This window comes from Pinus tabuliformis, chromosome 1_2, assembly GCF_031772625.1.
Source record: "Pinus tabuliformis cultivar Carrire ecotype Pingquan chromosome 1_2, CPIR1, whole genome shotgun sequence".
Classification (NCBI taxonomy): domain Eukaryota; kingdom Viridiplantae; phylum Streptophyta; class Pinopsida; order Pinales; family Pinaceae; genus Pinus; species Pinus tabuliformis.
The window spans coordinates 905,631,021-905,651,601 of NC_142298.1; positions in this window are offsets into that span (position 1 = coordinate 905,631,021).

Below are 20,581 nucleotides of genomic sequence, written 5' to 3' on the forward strand. Positions count from 1 at the left end.
GGAGATCCAACATTGAGAGAATGATCACTTCGAGGAAGGTGGTAATGACTTTGACAGTCTGAGTGGGTAGAGAGGTCATAGTTTCATGGAGCACACTTTTTATCTTTGAGATAATGAATTCCTCCTAGGTGGAGAAGCCACGAAAGATTCTTGCATTATGTTTCTTCCACAGAGCCCAACAGATCAGACCACAGGGGCTTCACTTGGGGAGCAATACCATACCACGTGGGTTCATATTGGGGGATATTTATTGAGGAAAAAATGACATAATATATTGGGGGATATATAGAGGGGAGAGGGTTTTTATATTAGAAGGTATAAAAAATGGAGTCCAAAGTTAATGAAAAAATATAAATGGGTATAAAAAATGTTAATGAAAAAATGGATACCTACAATATCTAGTGAAAGTAGGGGTTTTTAAATTGGGAAGGTGTATTGGGTTTGTATTGGTAGGGGGTTAAATAATGTGATGTTTAGAGGTATTTTCCAATATGTAGTCAAATTAAGGGTATTGTTTAATATGCCACGAATGCACGTGATATGTCAGAGGTTCATTGAGTGAAGCCCCGATGGATCAGACCAGGAATTAGATTCCATGTGCGGTTAACCAGAGGATGTGGGGAAAAAGAACTTTCTCTAGTTCGCGATGGCATTTTGAATAGTAGAGGTGTCCCGATCAGATATTTTGAAGACCAAAGAAATCCAATTCCATAAATTGAAAGCGAAAGGCAATACATTTAACAGGTGATTGGTGGTTTCTTCTTCCTGTTGGCAGAGGGGGCATCTTTAAGGGCCAATAAATCCTTTCCTTATTAGATTGCCCCACGTTAAAACTTTTGTATTCATCACTAACCAAAGAAAGATAGAAAGTTTGTGCCAGTGCATCCTGTCCCAGATTGCATTCCACTTCAGATCTGGTCAGAGTTGATCATGATTTGCAATGTATCTGTAAGCTTCTCTTAATATGAAGTGTCATGCTGAGTTTTTACCCAATCTGATTTTATCCTAAGATAAGTCAAGGAGTATTTGTATTTTTTGTAATTCTAAAGAAAGGTCTAACCAAGATTGGGGGTTCATATTGGGAGTCCATTCCTCTTATTTCATCCAATTTCTCCATCTATCAGTTTCTTCACTTTTTCCCCAGTATTGGTTGACTTTGATCTTCCCTTTGTTTTACATTTCAGCCTTGATTTGGTGATAGTGATCTTGATCAAGTTTAGGCTTTTGCTGCTAGGCATCCTCCTAAAAAAGAGCCTTGTTCCCACTACCTATTTCCTAGAAGCTATGTCTTTGAATGATGTCCCTGTTCTCCCAAGCTTGATTCCAGATGACTGAACCTTTGATGTTTTCGTTGAGCTTAATGATTTGTTCTTGCATTAAGGAGGGGGTGTACTTTTCTTTCCAAAGGATTCCCCAAGGGGAATTGGGGTTTGTAAACCATCTCCATAATTTTTTGGCTCCCAGGGCCTTTCCTAGGAGGTCTATGTCTCTAAGACAGAGTCCCCCATCTTTTTTTGGCTTGCAGATTTTTTCCCATGCTACCAGAGCCCATTTCTATTTGACCTCTACACCTCTCCACAAGAAGTTCCTCTGAAGGTTTCTGATTTTGTTGGAAATCACTTTTGGGGCTGCCAAAGCTGAGTACAAGTAAAGCGGGATTGCGTGAAGGACAAATTTAACCAGGATAAGACGACTAGCCAAATTGAGAGATCTGAAGGTCCAGTTGGCAATTATTTTCTCCATTTCGTTAATCAGGTTCTCCCAAGTGGCCCAAGAGAGACACCTATTTTTTATGGGGACCCCAAGGTAAGTGGAGGGTAGAATACTAATGGGAATAGTCACGAGTCTTGCAATGTTCCTAAAAATGGGCAACGTAGTGTTAAAGAAGTACAACTTAGATTTCAAGGAGTTGATGGAGGTACCCGAAGCAGCAGACAAGTCAGTCAGGATGGACATGAAAGAGGTAGCCTCTTTTATAGTTGAGAGGCCAATGAGAAGGTCATCATCTACAAATTGTTGGTGAGTAGTATGGGGGCCAAGGCATGGGGCTGGAGACCAGAGAGCTTATTTTCATGCAAGGCAACAAAGATAGAGCATCCTAGCTCTTCTGCCATTATAACAAAGAGGAAGGGAGAGATTGGATCCCCTTGCCTAAAATAAGCTCATGAGGGAGGATGATGCTATCCATGATTTGTCTTCCTTGCACATAGCCAGACTGTTTGTGGGAGATGAGGGGAGGGAGGATAAATTTAATTCGATTAGCTAGAACTTTAGATATTATTTTGTATATGATATTGCAGAGGGCTATGGGCCTAAATTTATCCGAGGAATCCACATATATTCCCTTAGATATCAGAGCCAGGAAAGTAGAGTTAAGGGCTTTAAGGACAGATTTATGAATACGAGATTCCTCGACGAAGGAATGAACTTCCAATTTTATGATAGGCCAGCAAGCTTTGTAGAAATCAATGGTGAACCCATCTGAACCTGGAGTTTTTCCATTGAGCATTCCCATGACCACATCTTCCACTTCCTAGAGGGAGACTTTCCTTAGGAGCATTTTGTTATGGTCCTCAGTGAGGATTTTGGGGATACTCTTGGTGATCATTTTTATGTCCTGATCCTGATCATTTCTTCGCTCTTTAAGAAGAGAGCTGAAATAGTAGTTGAGTTTTGTTTCCAAGTCCTCTTGAGAGTGAACGAGATGACCCTCTTGATTCTTCAGAGTCAGAATTCTATTGTTCCTCCTGTGCTATACCATTATTTTATGGAAAAAAGCCATGTTCCCTTCCCCACATTTCAGCCAATTTATTCTAGATTTTTGATACCACAAATTGTCTTCTTGAATGGTCTTTTGTCCCAACTTTGTTGTAGTCGATGTTCCTCTTGCTTACTATTCTTCGTTACCCCTTCTTCAATTAATTTTTGTTGGAGAAGTTCTAGTTGGTGTTCCAAGTTTTTTTTATATGTGATGATGTTGTGAAATGTATTTATTTTCCATTTTTTGATTTCCTCTTTGATGTGTTTTAACTTTTGTTGGAAAGTATACATTTTGTTTCTAATTTTGATAGGAGAGTAAGTCCACCATTGTTTCATTTTTTCCATGAAATCCTGGTGATCTAATCAGAAGACCTCGAATCTAAAAGGCTTATTTTTCGAACCATTGGAAATTTGAAACTTGAGAAAGATAGGACAGTGATCAGAGCCTACTTGCGGAAGGATTCTCGCCTCCATTTCCTAGGAGGTGAGATAAGTGTCCTCACATAAAAGGAGATGGTCTAAACAAGAGGCTATTTGATGGTTTCCTCCTCTTCTTTTATTCCAGGTGAATAAGCCATTGCTAATGGGAATTTCGATGAGGTTGAGGTTTTCAATGGTGGTGAGGAAAGCCTCATAGTCTTTATCTAACTTTTTGATTCCTCCATTATTTTCAGATAAGTTAGTTATCATATTAAAATCACCACCTATGATTTTGAGGGAATGGTGTAGAGGGTCTACTATGAAACCAGCTTAAGAAAATATAGAAAAGATAGATCAACGCCTTAGAATTCAGCCTCTTCGAGGGGCCAACCTCCTTTACATTACATAAATGAACAATTCTCGGATGATACAAATGAAAAGACATCCTTTCTATATATAGGAGTCTAAGGGGTCATAACATAATCAGAGCCGACATAACAATAATAATGTAAGGGCACAATAATAACAATAGTGGGGTTCCATGGGGCACAATAGTAACAATATGGGCACTACATGGGTACATCAATATAATAAGTGGGTTGTACTAATAATAGTAAGGGGTTACACTAGTAGTATAGGGGCCTAACATGCCCCTCTCCTTCAAAAGGTGTTGTCCTCAACGCTTGAGTAGTTCTTGATGCTTCTGTATAAAATTCTTGTCCTCCCATGTGGAATCTTCAGCGGGTAAGTTCTTCCACTTGATGAGATACTCTGAAATTGATCGATTTCGTAGCTGTCAGGTTCTTGTTTCTGTGACTGCTCCAGGTTCCAATATGATTTTTCCTTCCTCTTCAATTTCTAGCAATGTTGTTTGAATTGGGATCTTTTGCAGCTTTTGAATAAGTGGCCATACTTCTTCGTCCTTCTTCCATTCATCCCTTGCTTCGTTTATCCAATCTAGTTGGATAATAGAAATATCACAAAACAATGCTTCCACATCCTCATCCTTGAAGATTCTTGCCATTCGGTAAGGTCGCCATTTTTTAAGTGCATGTAGTATTGCCAACATTTCCTTCTCATAAATAGCTTGCTTGAGATGTAACAGTAAAAATACCCATTCACCTACATCAAAACATTTTTCACTACGATGTTGATCTACCTGTTGTTTTGTTTGATTTTGCACCGAAGTGGTGTTATCCTTTAAAAGTTGGAGAACTTGTTGTTGATTCTCGATGTGATCTTTCACTGCTTGAACCTTTTTCTTCTTGATATGTCCTTCTATCTCTAGAGTTTGAGGAGTGGTAATTACTTCCAATCCTTTACAAGATATGGTCGGATTCATTTCTTGATGCTCGATGTGATCTTTCACTTCTTGAACATTTTTCTTCTTTATATGTACTTCTATCTTGATAGTTTGAGGAATGGCAATTTCGACCAATGAATTACAAGATATGGTTGGATTCAGTTCTTCTTTCTCGATGTGATCTTTCACTTCTTACACCTTTTTCTTCTTGATATGTCCTTCTATCTTGAGAGTTTGAGGAGTGGTAATTCTTGCCATTGCTTTACAAGATATGGTCTGATTCATTTGTTCTTTCTCTGGGGTGGGGTCCTGGCGTATATCTTCTTCTTTTGATGTTTCTTGATCCTTTTCTTCCTCCTCTTCATATTCTATGTAAAATAATTTCTTCTCAGCACACTTATGACCTTTAGTGCATTTGTTATCACAATTGTAACAAAGCCCTTTTTCTCTTTTTTCTTCCAATTGTTGTGGTGTAACCCTTGTAGGTTGTGGAAGGCTAGGAGAAGCAACACTTCCATCTTTATAGTTGTGAGGGGTATGCTTCCTCGTTTCCATAATTTTGCTTTCCACTATGTCACAAAGCCATTTTACTCTTTCCAATTGTTGTGGTGTTGCTCTAAAGAAGGTGTTGCTCTTTGTATCCTCATAATGTGCTATCATTTCCTTCATGAAAATTGACCACGTAACAAGTTGTTTACAAGAACAAAGCCCTTCATACCATAAAAATTGATCCAGTTCTAAATATGAAGATGCAATACATACATTTTTTAACAGTGGTACACCATGTAGATCAAAATATTGCTCCATCTAAAGTATCCAATTTACCGGATCCTTGCCATCAAACTTCCTCATCTTGCTTTTTTCTTGATTTTAGGAGCTCGATCTTGAAACGACTGTAACTCTATACTTTTGGATCTTTAAGTTCTGAAATTGCGACCCATAGTAGCCCTCTATGTCCTCTTTCCAATACCACCAGTTTGATCCAAATTGGATTCTCCAAGAAAGAGTTATGCCCAATCTCCCAAGATGACCTGATTATAGACCTTTCTAGAAGAGCAAATTTGTATGAAGTGCCACATGTCACTATTTCGACCTTTGGATTTGAAAAATATATACAAGAAACTACAGTCTGTCCTCTTTCTGTACCTTCTTACAAAATTTCAATCCGATGCTCAGAGAGAAAGTTATGACGATTTTCGCTAGGTCACCTGTTTGGAATGTAATTCAGGAGTCTGTAAAAAGACCAACTTCCTCAGATCATACCTCTGTAAATATAGTGCGAAAGGCTCTAAAATTTCGACTCGCGGTTCAGTGATATTTCTTCTGAAATGGGTTTTTTTTTAGCTTCTGAAACATCGCAGAAAAAAAGTTATAGCGAAAATGCCACGATGACCTGTTTGGAGCAGCGAAACCCTAGAATCCAAAGCTCTGATACCAAATGTTATGAAACTAGCTCAAGAAAAGATAGAAAAGATAGATCAACGCCTTAGAATTCAGCCTCTTCGAGGGGGAAACCTCCTTTACATTACACAAATGAACAATTCTTGGATGATACAAATGAAAAGACCTCCTCTCTATATATAGGAGTCTAAGGGGTCATAATATAATCAGAGCCGACATAACAATAATAATGTAAGGGCACAATAATAACAATAGTGGGTTTCTATGGGGCACAATAGTAATAATATGGGCACTACATGGGTACATCAATATAATAAGGGGGTTGCACTAATAACAATAAGGGGTTACACTAGTAGTATAAGGGCCTAACAGGGTCAAGGAGATTGGATAAGGTTTGGAGCATTTTGATACGGTCTGTCACCTTGTGCTATGCATAAATATTGGTTATGCAAATGGTCTTGTTGGTGCCTATGATTCTTAGGATTACAGTTATGGAATGGTGAGTGGCCAAAGAGGAAATAAGGTCGAACTTAGAGATTTTCCAAAAGGTCATTAGGCCCCCCACCATACCTGAAGCCATATTAGCCAAGGAGCTGTAAGGCTTGAAGAACGAGTTGAGAAGGAGGGGAGGGTGAGTCGAGTCAAGTTTAGTTTCTTGAATAAGAAGGATGTTGGGGTGATTAGACAAGACTCTGGTTTTTAAGATGTGTTTCTTCCAAGGACCATTAAGTCCCCTAATATTCTAAGAGATGCAATTTATTGACATGGAGATAGGTATAGAACAAGGGCCTTTACCTTTCCTTTATTGATTAGCTTGGCACCTAGTTCTTGAAGGAGCTGACTGGTGGTCTTTTGTCCTCGCTTTCTGGTTGAGCCTTTGAGGATGAGTTCTTCTACTGGTATATTTGCTAATATGACTTTTGAAGCCATGCTTTCTTGTGCTAGATAGTGAGTTTTCAGTTTTAATTCTTCATGGAGGAGATAATCTCCTTCGATTTTTTGTAGTTGTTGTTCTGATATGACATTTATTCAAATTTTTTTATTCCTCTCCAATTGTTGTAAGGTCTACCCCCCGTAGAGCTTCCTCTATTGCATTTTCCTCTAGAGTTTCCTCCATTTCTACTTATTACATTCATGTATCCTCTTGCTCCTGCTCCTTTCTTCTATTCGTATTGCCTGTATCCCTTTCATAGTGTTCATTGTCTATTGGGTTCATTTCTTCCTCTCCTGCTTCCTCTCCTATCAATTCATTAGGATTCATTTTCTCTTGGGTACTGTTCAATACATTGAACTGATTCTCGCTTGCTTCTTTAGATAGGTTTTTCTTTGGGATAGCTTTCTTCCTATTATTCTTATTCTTGGGGATGACTTTGGTAAAAGCTTCACTATCTTTTTGTTTACTTTATTGCTCTGGTGTTTGGGGGGTTTTATTCATGGGACAATCTCGGAAAATATGCCCATGCTCATGACACTTTCTGCATCAGAAGGGTATATGTTCATAGTCTATACTTTGTAGCGAGATTTCATCCCTAAAGATTAATTTGATTGCTTCTGGCAGAGCTCTAGAGACATCTATGTATATGCAGATTCAGGTGTAGGAAACATAGTGCCCCATTCTGGTGCCTTCAGAAATTTTAATGTACTCCCTCAGATGGTCTCCTATTCCTTTTAAGATTGAAGGAGCCCAGTAATCATTTGGTAAGGAGTAGAGGCATACCCAGATTGGAACCCTAGTGAAATCCTATTTTTTTTGTGTGAAGTTTTCCCTCCAGAATCTCATGTATAGATCGCTGAGTTGTAAAAATAGGGTCCTCCAAAAATTTTGTCTCTATCCTCTAGGGGGTCAAAGATGATTGTGAAAAATCCTTTGGAGCCCAACTGAAGTTTTATCTCCCCTTTGGGTGTCCATTTGCTCTGATTTCACTAGTTCAGGGCTCTTTAGTTGGTCATAATCCCATGAACTTGCATATGACTGTGTGTTCCTGCATGTATTCTCTATATTCAGCTACCTCGGGGTCCTGGATTTCGAGTTCTGGGATTTTCTTAGCTTTGGGGTTACAATTATTCTTAGTCTTTTTCGACTGAGTCTGCGACCTTGCTCTTATCTACCTGAGTATCCTTGGTTGACCTTTTCACTATGTCTTCATTCCTTTTTGGCAGCTCATTTTGCTGTGGATGAGTAGTTTCTTCTTTGTGAGAGGTTCTTCCTCGTGGCGTGCAGAAGGTAGAGCTAGAGGCAAACTTTGTGAAGAATGAAGCCTAGCCTCGCGACCGATGTTGTAGCAGATGCACCATAGCTTGCAGGGCCCCGAAGGCTATAACCAGAGACACTGAGGGGAAGTCGCGAAGCTCACACAAACCCTACTTGCGCAATTCTCGGTACTCTCTAAAGTAATTAATATTAATATTAGTATAATATATATGAAGAAAGATTATATATATATATATATATAATAGACTATAATTACGATTATATTATTAATCATAAAATTATTAATAATTATTTTAACATAATTATAATAATTAATGTCATTAATATACTAAAAGCTATAATAATTATTATTAATCATAAGTATATAATAATACTAATAATAATAGGATAAATGGACTATAATAATTGTATTATATTATAGTATATTATCATATAATTGGACTATAATGATTTCATAATATTATAACATAAAAGATAATACATTATAATTATAACACGTTAGGGATAATTATATTAATAAATTAATATTAATAATATATATAATATTATATTATATTATATTATATTATATTATATATATTATTATTATATTATATAATATAATAATAATTATTATATAATATATTAATAATTAATATTAATATTATAATTATATAAATATTATATAATTGTAATTAATATCTATTATATAATATAATAATATATATTAATAATATATTGGTAATAATAATAATATTATATTAATGATTATAATATATAACATATATTATTTATATTATTAATTAAATATTATCATATATAATATATATTTAGTTAACTATTAATATAATAGTAATCATAAATTATTATTATATGTAATTTGATATATTAGTAATAACATAACTAACCTATTATTAATTTTCTAAGATATATTAATATTAAATTAGGTTATAAGCTATAACCTAGCTAAGATAAATAAAATTTATAATAAATATAACCTATATAATAATATATTAAGGGTTAATATATAATATTAATATTAAATATAGATAAATATATACTATAGAATATATATTACTTTAATATAAATATAATATATTATAATAATAATATAATATGTAATAATATATACATAATATACTATAATATTATATGAATATATATATATATAATTATATTATATATATTATATAATATATTAATATTATTATTATATATTATAATAATTATAATATATTATTATATTATATTATTATAGTAATATTAATATTAAATATATTATTATGTATTATTATATTAGTAACATAATTATATTAATAGCTCCAAGGGTTAGCTTAGTTGGTCAAAATCAGTGCCTCGCCATCCAAAGGTCACAGGGTCCATTCACCCTGAAGCCCTTGGGGTTAGGCCTTGCTAATGGATTGCCGGGCTAAATTTTGACTAAGTGTCCGTGAACCAGCAAAAAAAACATAATTATATTAATATATTATATTATATATTACTTATAGTTAATATTATATAATATATAATGTCAATTAGTTATATATATATATATATATATATATATATTTATTGACCCTGTGCATTATTGTCAAATTATAAATATAATACCATATTAATATAATATTATATAATATATTAAGTATTATATTAATATTATAATATAATATTATGACATATATAAAATAATTAATTAGTATAATATTATTATTATAATATAATATAAGTATATACTATATATTAATATTATTATAGATATTATATATAATATTAATATACATAATTATATATAATATTATAATATATATATATATATATATATATATATATATATATATATATATATATATTACTAACTATATATTATATTATAATATAATAATTTTATTAATATAGTACCCATAATATTATTATATTATTATTAATACTAATATTATTATACTACTTATTAGATTATCCTAATAATTATATCATATTATTAGTTAGTATTAATAATATAGCTAGTTAGTAGTATATAATTTCTATAATAATATTATTAATATTATAATTATATATTATTAATATATTATTACTATATATAGTAGAGCTACTAATATTATAATATTATCTATATATATATATTATTATATAATATAATATAATATATGTAACTATAATTAGGTCGATAGACCTTCCTTTGAATCAATTTAGTAGTTTACTTTTTGATTCTCTGATTGATATATGTTCTCTAACATCTGGTTAAATATCTCGGACTATTTCTCCCTCACCAAAACTGCTTTCCGATTTCTGCTCTTCCACCACGACCTGCTTTTCGCTTTCTGCTCTTCCACGACCTACTGTCATAACAATGCTTTTGGTTTCTACTGTGCAAGACCTGCCTTGCTGCCATAACAATGAATTTAGCTTTCAGTTATTCAGTGTTGATTCACTATTCTACTATACTTGTTCTATTATGCTATATCCTGTTTACAGCTTGGTTGTTCTGTTCAGAAGTTGTTCGTTTAGTGCTCAAAGTTCAGTGGTTGTTCTGTTCAAAGTTCAGTGGTTAGTGCTCAGAGTTCAGTGGTTTTTCTATTCAAAGTTTAGTGGTTGTTCTGTTTAGAAGTTGTTCATTCAGTGCTCAAAGTTCAGTGCTCAAGAGACTAGAGAAGGAGTGCTAATGCCCTTTAGGTAACATCTTGGGTTGTCTTTTTTCTAATTTCATAGCCCTTGGTTGCTGTTTCCTTCATTGTTTCATCTGTACCATGAGAATCAACAGTTCCTAGACTTCTCCCAATAGAAATTTATGTGCATCCCTCTCTCCTTCCCACTTATTTGCATCATTTAGACCATTTTTCTCTGCACTTTTTAAAGACTGGCTTTTTTGATCCCATTCTTTCTCATTTTGCTTACACCGTTATAATATTAGACTAGGGTTTTGTTGTGGGTTTTTTATGATAGGTACAAGTTAAGTCAGTTTTCTGACTCGAATCTGTAATCCTTGCAGGTACCAGTGTAGCCCATTTTTCTGGTTGTATTAAGTTCTTGCTTGGCTTAATGATAATTAATGGAGTGGTGTTTTTTATTTCCTTTCTAGTTGTCCAAAAAATATTAAATATCATTGCGGTTTAAGAATCTTTATATATATATACAAATGTGTCTCAGCATGGTGATGGGAACAGAGGCAGAAGAGCCTCATAGAATCTTAACAGTTATTTAAAATTGTGATTGCATTCAAAATGCCTGATTCATATTAAAACGGGTATTCAAAATTGTAATTGCTTTCAAAATGCATGATTCATATTAAAACAGGTATTAAAAATTGTAATTGCTTTAATATTGCCAGTTCAATTAGGTTTTTCTATATCCCTGGATGCTATAGAAGAGCTATGGTAAATAGTACTTGGGCTCCCCTGGGATTACCTAGCCAAGCCCTCTCAGCCCCAGGCATTTATATGCCCACATCACTACTAGGACTCGCACCTAGTGGTCCCGTTCTACTTTGCACACCCGTTCACTTTAATCTTTTTAGTTCTAATTTTGGTCTTCATATTTCTATCCCATCTGAGTCATAATGAATCAGACGGGGCTAAAGATCTAGGATCATACTTGGCAGCAATGTGGGAGTCATTGCACACATGGTCTTTTTGAAAACCAGATGGTACTCGAATCTTGATATATATGCATTATATATACAAATGTGTCTCGGCATGGTGATGGGAGAAGAGGCAGAAGAGCCCCATAGAATCCTAACAGGTATTTAAAATCGTGATTGCGTTCAAAATGTCTGATTCATATTAAAATAGGTATTAAAAATTGTAATTTCTTTAATATTTCCAGTTCAATTAGGTTTTTCTATATCCCTAGATGCTATAGAAGAGCTATGGTAAATAGTACTTGGGCTCCCCTAGGATTACCTAGCCAAGGCCTCTCAGCCCCATGAATTTATATGCCCACATTACTAGGACTCACACCTGGTGGTCCCATTCTACTTTGCACACCCCTTCACTTTAATCTTTTTAGTTATAATTGTGGTCTTCATATTTCTATTCCATCTGAGTCATAATGAATCAGACCGGGCTAAAGATCTAGGATCATACTTGGCAGCAATGTGGGAGTCATTGCACACATGGTCCTTTTGAAAACCAGATGGTACTTGAATCTTGATATATATGCATTAGATATACAAACGTATCTCGTCATGGTGATGGGAGAAGAGGTAGAAGAGCCTCATAGAATATTAACCGGTATTTAAAATTGTGATTGCGTTCAAAATTCTTGATTCATATTAAAACAGGTATTCAAAATTGTAATTTCTTTCAAAATGCATGATTCATATTAAAACAGGTATGAAAAATTGTAATTTCTTTAATATTGCCAGTTTAATTAGGTTTTTCTATATCCTTGGATGTTATAGAAGAGCTATGGTAAATAGTACTTGGGCTCCCCTGGGATTACCTAGCCAAGTCCTCTCAGCCCCAGGCATTTATATGCCCACATCACTACTAGGACTCGCACCTGGTGGTCCCGTTCTACTTTGCACACCCGTTCACTTTAATCTTTTTAGTTCTAATTTTGGTCTTCATATTTCTATCCAATTTGAGTCATAATGAATCAGACGAGGCTAAAGATCTAGGATCATACTTGGCAGCAATGTGGGAGTCATTGCACACATGGTCTTTTTGAAAACTAGATGGTACTCCTTTCTTGCCTTCTTATGGAATATATGCCCCTCGCTTGAAAGGCACTTGTTTCTTACATTTGCACCATTTCCTGAAGCAAGCAGATCTTTAGGATTTCTGTAAGTCATCAAATCCAAGATCAAATGAATCCTACTTGCAAACTTGAATTCCTTATTATTCACCCCCTTTGAGGCATTAAGCTTTTCAAGATTATACCACCTATAGTTAACAATCCCGTGATCAAGAAGCCTCTTGACTGGATTCTTATGTTTGGAGAAAAATCAAGGACATGAAAGCTGAGAAATCGTTGGTGAATTGTGCATTTTATTCATCCACGGGGACTTGGGACATGCTTGTTGCCTTCTGTTTGAGAATATCTTTTGAATATCATGATGATGGTGAGCCCAACGTTCGGGCATATGTTTGCGAGAATGGGCATGGGCAGGGGCATGGAAAGACAGGCAAATGTATAAATAATAATTAACAAGATACATTGAGAATGGACATGTGGCAGGGGCATGGACATACATGCCAATGTATAAATAATAATTAACAAGATGCATTATACTGTGCACTTGCTCCATCTCTGGATTACAAGCAACACACTTAATGGGTTTTCTAGATGAGTTGGCACTATAGGTACACAATAGTTTGGTTCACAAGGAGTAGTAGTTTAATTTCTAAGGGGTCATTTAATGGTTTTTTCTAGAAGTGGAAGACAGAGGGGTCCTTTAGGCATCTTTGTGCTTCAATGCCTTGTTCAAGATCACAATTCAGGTTAGATATAATAAATATTGTGCATTATGTTTGCAATCAAAATTTGGGGAATACTTAGCAGGAAATCTATCCTTCTATAGACTTTTTTACTCATTGCAAGGAATTTGTCATTTTATTTTGGATCTTCTCTTGTTGAAGGATCTCAATGTAGACATCGTTGAAAGTTTTAACTAAAATAAGTCCGTCTGTGGGGTGGAAGCTGGGTTTAAATAGCTGCCTTCATCATTTATTACGTTTTTGTGTATAAAGTGATATGAACTTAATAGATTTTAGTCTTGTAATTTTTACATGGCTGAGAAACACTCATGGAGGAAGATGATTTGGTCATTCATGAATGTGAATTACAAAATTTAAAATCCATTGTCATGGTTTCATTGGAAAAGCATCTTTGTTTATCTGATTACTAGAAAATAGTTCAGGAATAAAATGTCATGAAAATTCAAAATCATTCAATTGAAAGATAGAGTCTTGCATTGCTCTGAAAATTAGATTGTTGTTTTGTTTAGAAATGATTGAGATCTGGTTTAGTTAACATCTTTATGTGGAATATACATTACCAAATGTGGATTTAAAAATATTCTGAATTTGAGATAAGACCATATATCTTTTCAGATGATTGTGGTAGGCATATGAGACAAGATGGTAAAGAAATTTCTTTCAAAGCTGACAGAAACAACCATAATTTGGTTAGCGAAAAAAGCTTTGGGAAAGTTAGGACTGCAGTAAATTATCTTGTGTATAAGCCGGAAACTAAATTTTTGATATCACTTCACTAATAACCTCTGTTATCGGTACATTGGTTGCAAGAGGAATGAATATTGATTCTATCCATTTTGTGGTTGCTTACATGTTAACCATACCAAGAAACCATGTATGTTTTGATGGAAGAAGGATGCCAGCAAATCTGTTTTGAAGCTTTTGTTATTAAGGATGACAAGGGAAACATAAATAAAAATTTTAGGTGGGTAGAAAAGATAACGAAATAGACAAGTCAAGGTTTAAACTTTCAATAGGCATGGACCTATTCTGAGCAATCCTCATATTCAAAATATGGCTTTCCCTCCTTGTCATACCAAACGAATTGAGCAATGTACAATGTGTGTTATGAAACGGTACAGATAAAAAGAGGGCAGCAATGCCAGAATTGAAGGATAACCATGTTTAACATCGACCTTATGGAGGGAAACATAGACATGCCATCTGTAGAACAGGTCTCACACATGTGTCCTAGTTAGATAGAAAAAAATTTGAATATCCCACAGGGGGTTATGAACCCCCATGTGGAGCCACTGTTAGCACCCAGTTTTCCATGCAGTCTTGCTGTTAACGTCAACATCAGCAATCCACTTTCCATTAGTATTATCTTCCAGGGTCTTATTAATAATTTTTAGTTACATGCATGATTGTATGCATCCATCATTGGATCACTTCTACGTACAGGTACACAGTTGTTTCCTACATGTGCTCTTCAGGACACCTACACTATGAATTTGGGAGTGTGTCTATTTTTAACGATGTATGTTTATATGCATTACTATTTCAGTAAGTGTCATCGTTGTTCATAATTGGATTTCTGAGGACTTCCTATTTTAGTAAAGCCTATTTTTAGATTTTTCTATTGATAACAAGTTTCTATTTTTAGCTAGGACCATTCATGCTTACTTCTTAGTGGAAGAACTTCAGGTTTTGATACTTCTTGTATTTTTAGGAGGTCACTGCTATTTTTAGTAGGTGCCATTCTGGGGAATTTTAGTTACCATGTGTGGCAGGTGTTTCCTACTTTTTGGAAGACATCACTTTTTTGAGTAGGGGGTGTTATGGACATCATCCATATCCATTTATGTCATCATAATTTAATTCAGCATAGACTTTTCTTGTATCAATACTCTGAATAGAAATTATTTTTTTTAAACACACGGGGCATACCAAACATTTTTTATAGTGCTGATCTAGTGATCTAACGTTCTCAACACAATGATACCTTTGCCTTTTACTTAATAAGTAGCTTCAATGACAATTGGCAATGTATTTAAGTCATCATCCATGTTCACCAACTCTGTACATCTAGTGATATGTTAGGTTTAACCTGTGCTAGGCACATGCACAAAACATAGTTGTCCATGAGACAACATGTTCAGGTAGATTACGAGCACGTTATAAGAGTTTTAGAAACATTGTTATAGTTTTGAGAATGTTTGGACATATACCTTACATACATAGCATGGAACTTACATAAACCATTTTTAATTTATGACAAAACATGTTAAAAATTTATGTCCTAAAAGGTCAGCCCACCTTTAATAGTGATGTGAATGACAATCTCAACAACTCATGTAGTAAGTTGTTTATTAACTTCTCTGCCTTATCCATGTTCCCAACATATGTAAGAAAATCAGTCAGCTAAGTATATTACTATGTATTCAGTTTAACCCATGCTGGGCACATGCAAAAAGCATAGCTTTCCATCAGTCAGCATGTTTAGGCAGATTCAGAGCACGTTATAAGAGTTTTATTAACATCGTTACAGTTTCTAGAAGGTTTAGACATGTACCTTACATACATAGCATGGAATTTATGTAAAACATTTTTAATTTATGCCAAAACATGTTAAAAATTATTGTTCTACAAGGTTAGCTTGTCTTTAATAGTGGTGTGAATGATAATTCACTCTCATATCTTGTGCCCTTATTATTGTTTCACCATCAAAAGTTAGCCTTGTTAGATTACATTCCGCATTCACATCACATCTTTCTTTATTAGAATTTTGTGCTATGGTGAATTTGATGAATTACATGTACTACTATCACAAAAAAATGATTCCCTCTGTTAATATTATGGAGCCAGCCTTGACTATGAACGCCATTCCTCTGTTGCTGAATGGTTCCACTAAGATTCAACCACTACTACAGATAATCGATATTGGTTCTATTACCTCATTAAAAACTACATCCTCACACTTCCACATTACTATATTTGATGGAACACATCAACGCAAGACTTTGCTACGATCTGCATATAGCCTACAAGTTGCATCTGAAGACATCCAAATTAGCTCAATAATTCTGCTTAAAAAAGCAGCTTGCACGGTGCTTCAAAACTCCTCGTAAGGCCCGACATTTGAATTTACCCTCTTTTATATTTTGTCTTCTATACTCTTCCTACATTACAAAAATAAAAAACAAAATGGAATCTTCATTAATTCATTTCTCATTTGTTTACATAGGGTCTATTTGAGTGGTTGAGCTTGAAGTTGTGATGCGTACAACAGCATTGACCAAGGACTCATCAACACTAGTACATGCAAAGGAAGGTACATCCTAGTATAGCTCTTCATCAGCACAAGATAACTTTCCCTCTGTAGTTACTCCACTAATTACGGTGACAACTACAACTATTCCATTCAAGGTGCTCAATCCTTACCGAATGTATTGGTTGATCCAAGGTAGAGTATTTGCAAAAACAACATTGAAGACTTACAACAATGTGCGAGAGTTAGGAAAAGTTTTTGGATTTTACCTTATCAATCGTGATAAGGAAGAGATCCACCTTTCTGCATTTGCTAAATTGGCCGAATCTCTTTAACGTCTAATTCAAGTTGGCTAGCTATACACTGTTTCAAATGGCATAGTGAAAGAAGCAAACCCAAACTACAACCACCTCATGAACAAATGGGAAATTTACTTGTTTTCTACTTCCACTGTCAATCCATGTTCCATAGATGATCCAACGTGTCTTTATTAGAGCTTTTACTTCAAAAATATTGTTGAAATAAAAAATGCAAGTCCAAATACGAATGTGGATGTCATTGGTGTTGTTACCTCCACCTCACCTGCATCAACAATTCGACGAAAAGATGGAAGTGAAACATTAAGGAAAACACTCATATTAAAAGACAAGTCGGGTTTTAGCATTGATGTAACATTATGGGGAGACCATTGTGACTCTATAGGACAAAACCTTGCTGAATTCTACTCTTTTGACAACCCACCAATCCTTGCAATCAAAGGAGGTCGTGTATCTGAATTTAATGGAACCACAATAGGGACGATATCAATGAGCACTCTCATCATAAATCCACAAGTTGAAGAAACTCATCAACTACATGCATGGTTCCGTGAAATAGGTTATAGCTCTTCTTCTCCATCTTTGAGTAGAAACTATGGTGTTGCTTCGAAACGTGCCCTACCACAAAAGACGTTTCATGAAATTTCTTACATGCAAACCTCCAATAAAGCAATATGGGTTTCAGTTCGTGTAATGATAACTGCTCTTCACATGGATGAGTTCTACTTTCTAGCATGTCCATTAGATTTCAATGGAAAACAATTCATGAAAAAGGTTCTGGAGGATTCTAACAATCTTTGGCATTGTACAAAATGTAACGATGACTTTCCAGAATGTGACTACCATTACAAACTTAGAATTGAGCTACATGACCACACCGGGCACCTACAGAACGTCACAAATTTCAATGGCGCAGGAAATGAGCTCATGGGCATCATGGAAAAAGACTTGTTCCTTCTTTCTATCGAACCAGGTGATCTACAAGAAATTTGTGGCCGAATTTCAGGATGTCGCTTCTTGCTAACACTTTCCATTAAAATATATCACTTCAATGGTGTTGAGCGCTTGCAACCAATACTAATAAATTTAGAAGAAATCCAATATGCCTCTACATGCAAAGAAGCCCTCAATGACATTCAAGCAATGTTCACTTCAAAACAACCTGTTGTTCACCGTCTTTGAAATATTTTTAGGGTTTTGTCAAACACTACTGTTTGTACATAAACTGACATTTTTTCATAGCCCATTGTTCCATATTGTTGTAAATTACACCCATGTTGTTGTGATGCACACTTTCGCTACAAATACTCTTTTTCAGTTATTCCAAAATATGTATGTTTACCCCTTTGCATTTTACATAATATAGATATCAACATCTGTAAAGACTTACTACACGAGTTTTCGAATCGTTGTTTACATGGCTATACATTGATCTCTTGCTTGCTAATCTATTCATGCTATCGTTCAATCTTGTTAAAAAGAAATGAAGAAGAAGAAAGCAAAATATTGGTTATCTTGCTCTTCTCCTCTCAATAATAGATGCCATAATAACATATTTTTTTGTAATACTCCTAATTGCATGTTTTTCCTTTTACCTATTCTACCTACACTTCACCGATGTTCAAATAAAAAAAAAGTGATTCTAAAACTTGTAATACATTCTCCATACATGCAATACTCGTTTATGAAAACTAACAATAATTATTTGTACTTTTTTAGATATGCCAAAAAACACTTGAAATGCGGATAAAAACGAGCGGCGTCATCTTCTTTATGCACAACATAAGGATACAATAAATGCACATCGGTGACTTTTTTATAAAAACTGCAACAACCCTACTACTTCCTCTACATCCATTCCCACCTCAAATGCTCTCCCAACTATAAAAACCAACCCACCTCACCTTCATCAAATCCAATATAACCCTCCCCTTAATGAAGAACATTGTCGCTTTCGACAAAGGATAGATGAAATTTCTACCATGCATGTTTGCACAATATGCAAAGAATCATACCCAGGAATGAAAACAAAACTTTTACACGGTAGCCTTTCTTGTTTTCATTGTGCATCATCTAATTTTACCAATTGTTTTTCTAAACTGAACAACATGAACCCTGCTGAACAACCATATGTACTTCAACATTTAACACAAGTTGAAGAAATGCTCATTGCACATGTAAACCCCATTCTACAAGTCACTCATGCCCATGGTGGTCAATACAAATATAGTGGCCATACAATTAGCTTCCCTCAAGAAATCAATACTATTGCCAAATACTTACCCTGAATGATTTCCGACTTAGACATCCTCATTGTGAAAAGGAAAAATCCATTTGAAAAGGCTTATGAATTCTTCGTTTGCAAATCACATGTCCTTGCAGCACTTGAATACAAAATAAAAAATGACCCTTACTACAGTGATGTCCAATTCAGTTCATCTGCAATTTTTGCTCTACCAGATCACCCTACAGATATTTCTTCTCTTCTCCATAATGTAACCACCTCCTCTTTTGAACCCCATCAAACCACTACTGATTCCACTTATGATATTGATTTCATGCTACCTCCATTAGAAATCCAAGCCTCTTCTTTCATTCCAATACTCCCAAATTCATGTACTAAACTTGAGCACATTTGTGATTATTTGCACTTGACCCATCCAAATTCAACAAGCTTTATTAGTTGGCCTCCAATATCTTTAACAACTATGAATGAATACAACACCATAGGCCTCTTTTCCATGGCATTCCCCACACTCTTTCCTACAGGCATTGCCATGATCATGCAACCAAGACTTACAAAAGTTGAGATGCATGAATATGATTTACACTTACTGCACTACCATGATAACCGCTTTGGCCAACACCTAAGATTCCACTACTATCTTTATAACATTCTAATGTGCCATCGTAGCCAAACAACTACTAGTGTTTTTGTGAAGAAGTACATTGAGAACAACTTGCCAACAACGGTTTCAGACCTATGACAGTGTCTTTGTGACTCTCCAGATTGAAGATTGCCAGAGAAAATAATGTGGTTTGGTTCAGGCCTACGAGGAATCCGATATTTCTGGAACAAACGACGATCTGAGCTGACTAACATGATCACACAAATAGGAAGTCTGACATTCTTTTTCACTCCTAGTGCAGCTGATACTAAATGGCATGAATTACACATGATCATGCCTACCAGTATTCCTTCTAGTTTAGACAGCCACTTCCAATGGAGAATTCAAAACATAATTAAAAACCCACATCTAACATCCCAATATATGCATTCCAGATTTACAATTTCCTCAAAGAAATCCTGCAAAAAGTCCTCCACGCAATATACTACTGGTGTAGGTATCTTTTAATGTCCATTTCCCTCTACATTAATTTTCTACGCTACATATATGTTTTAACCAAATTTTACCTTCATATTATATTCAGATATGAACGGAAACATAGAGGATCTGCACACACTCATGGCTTCCTCTGGTTGCAAAATGCACTAAATATGGA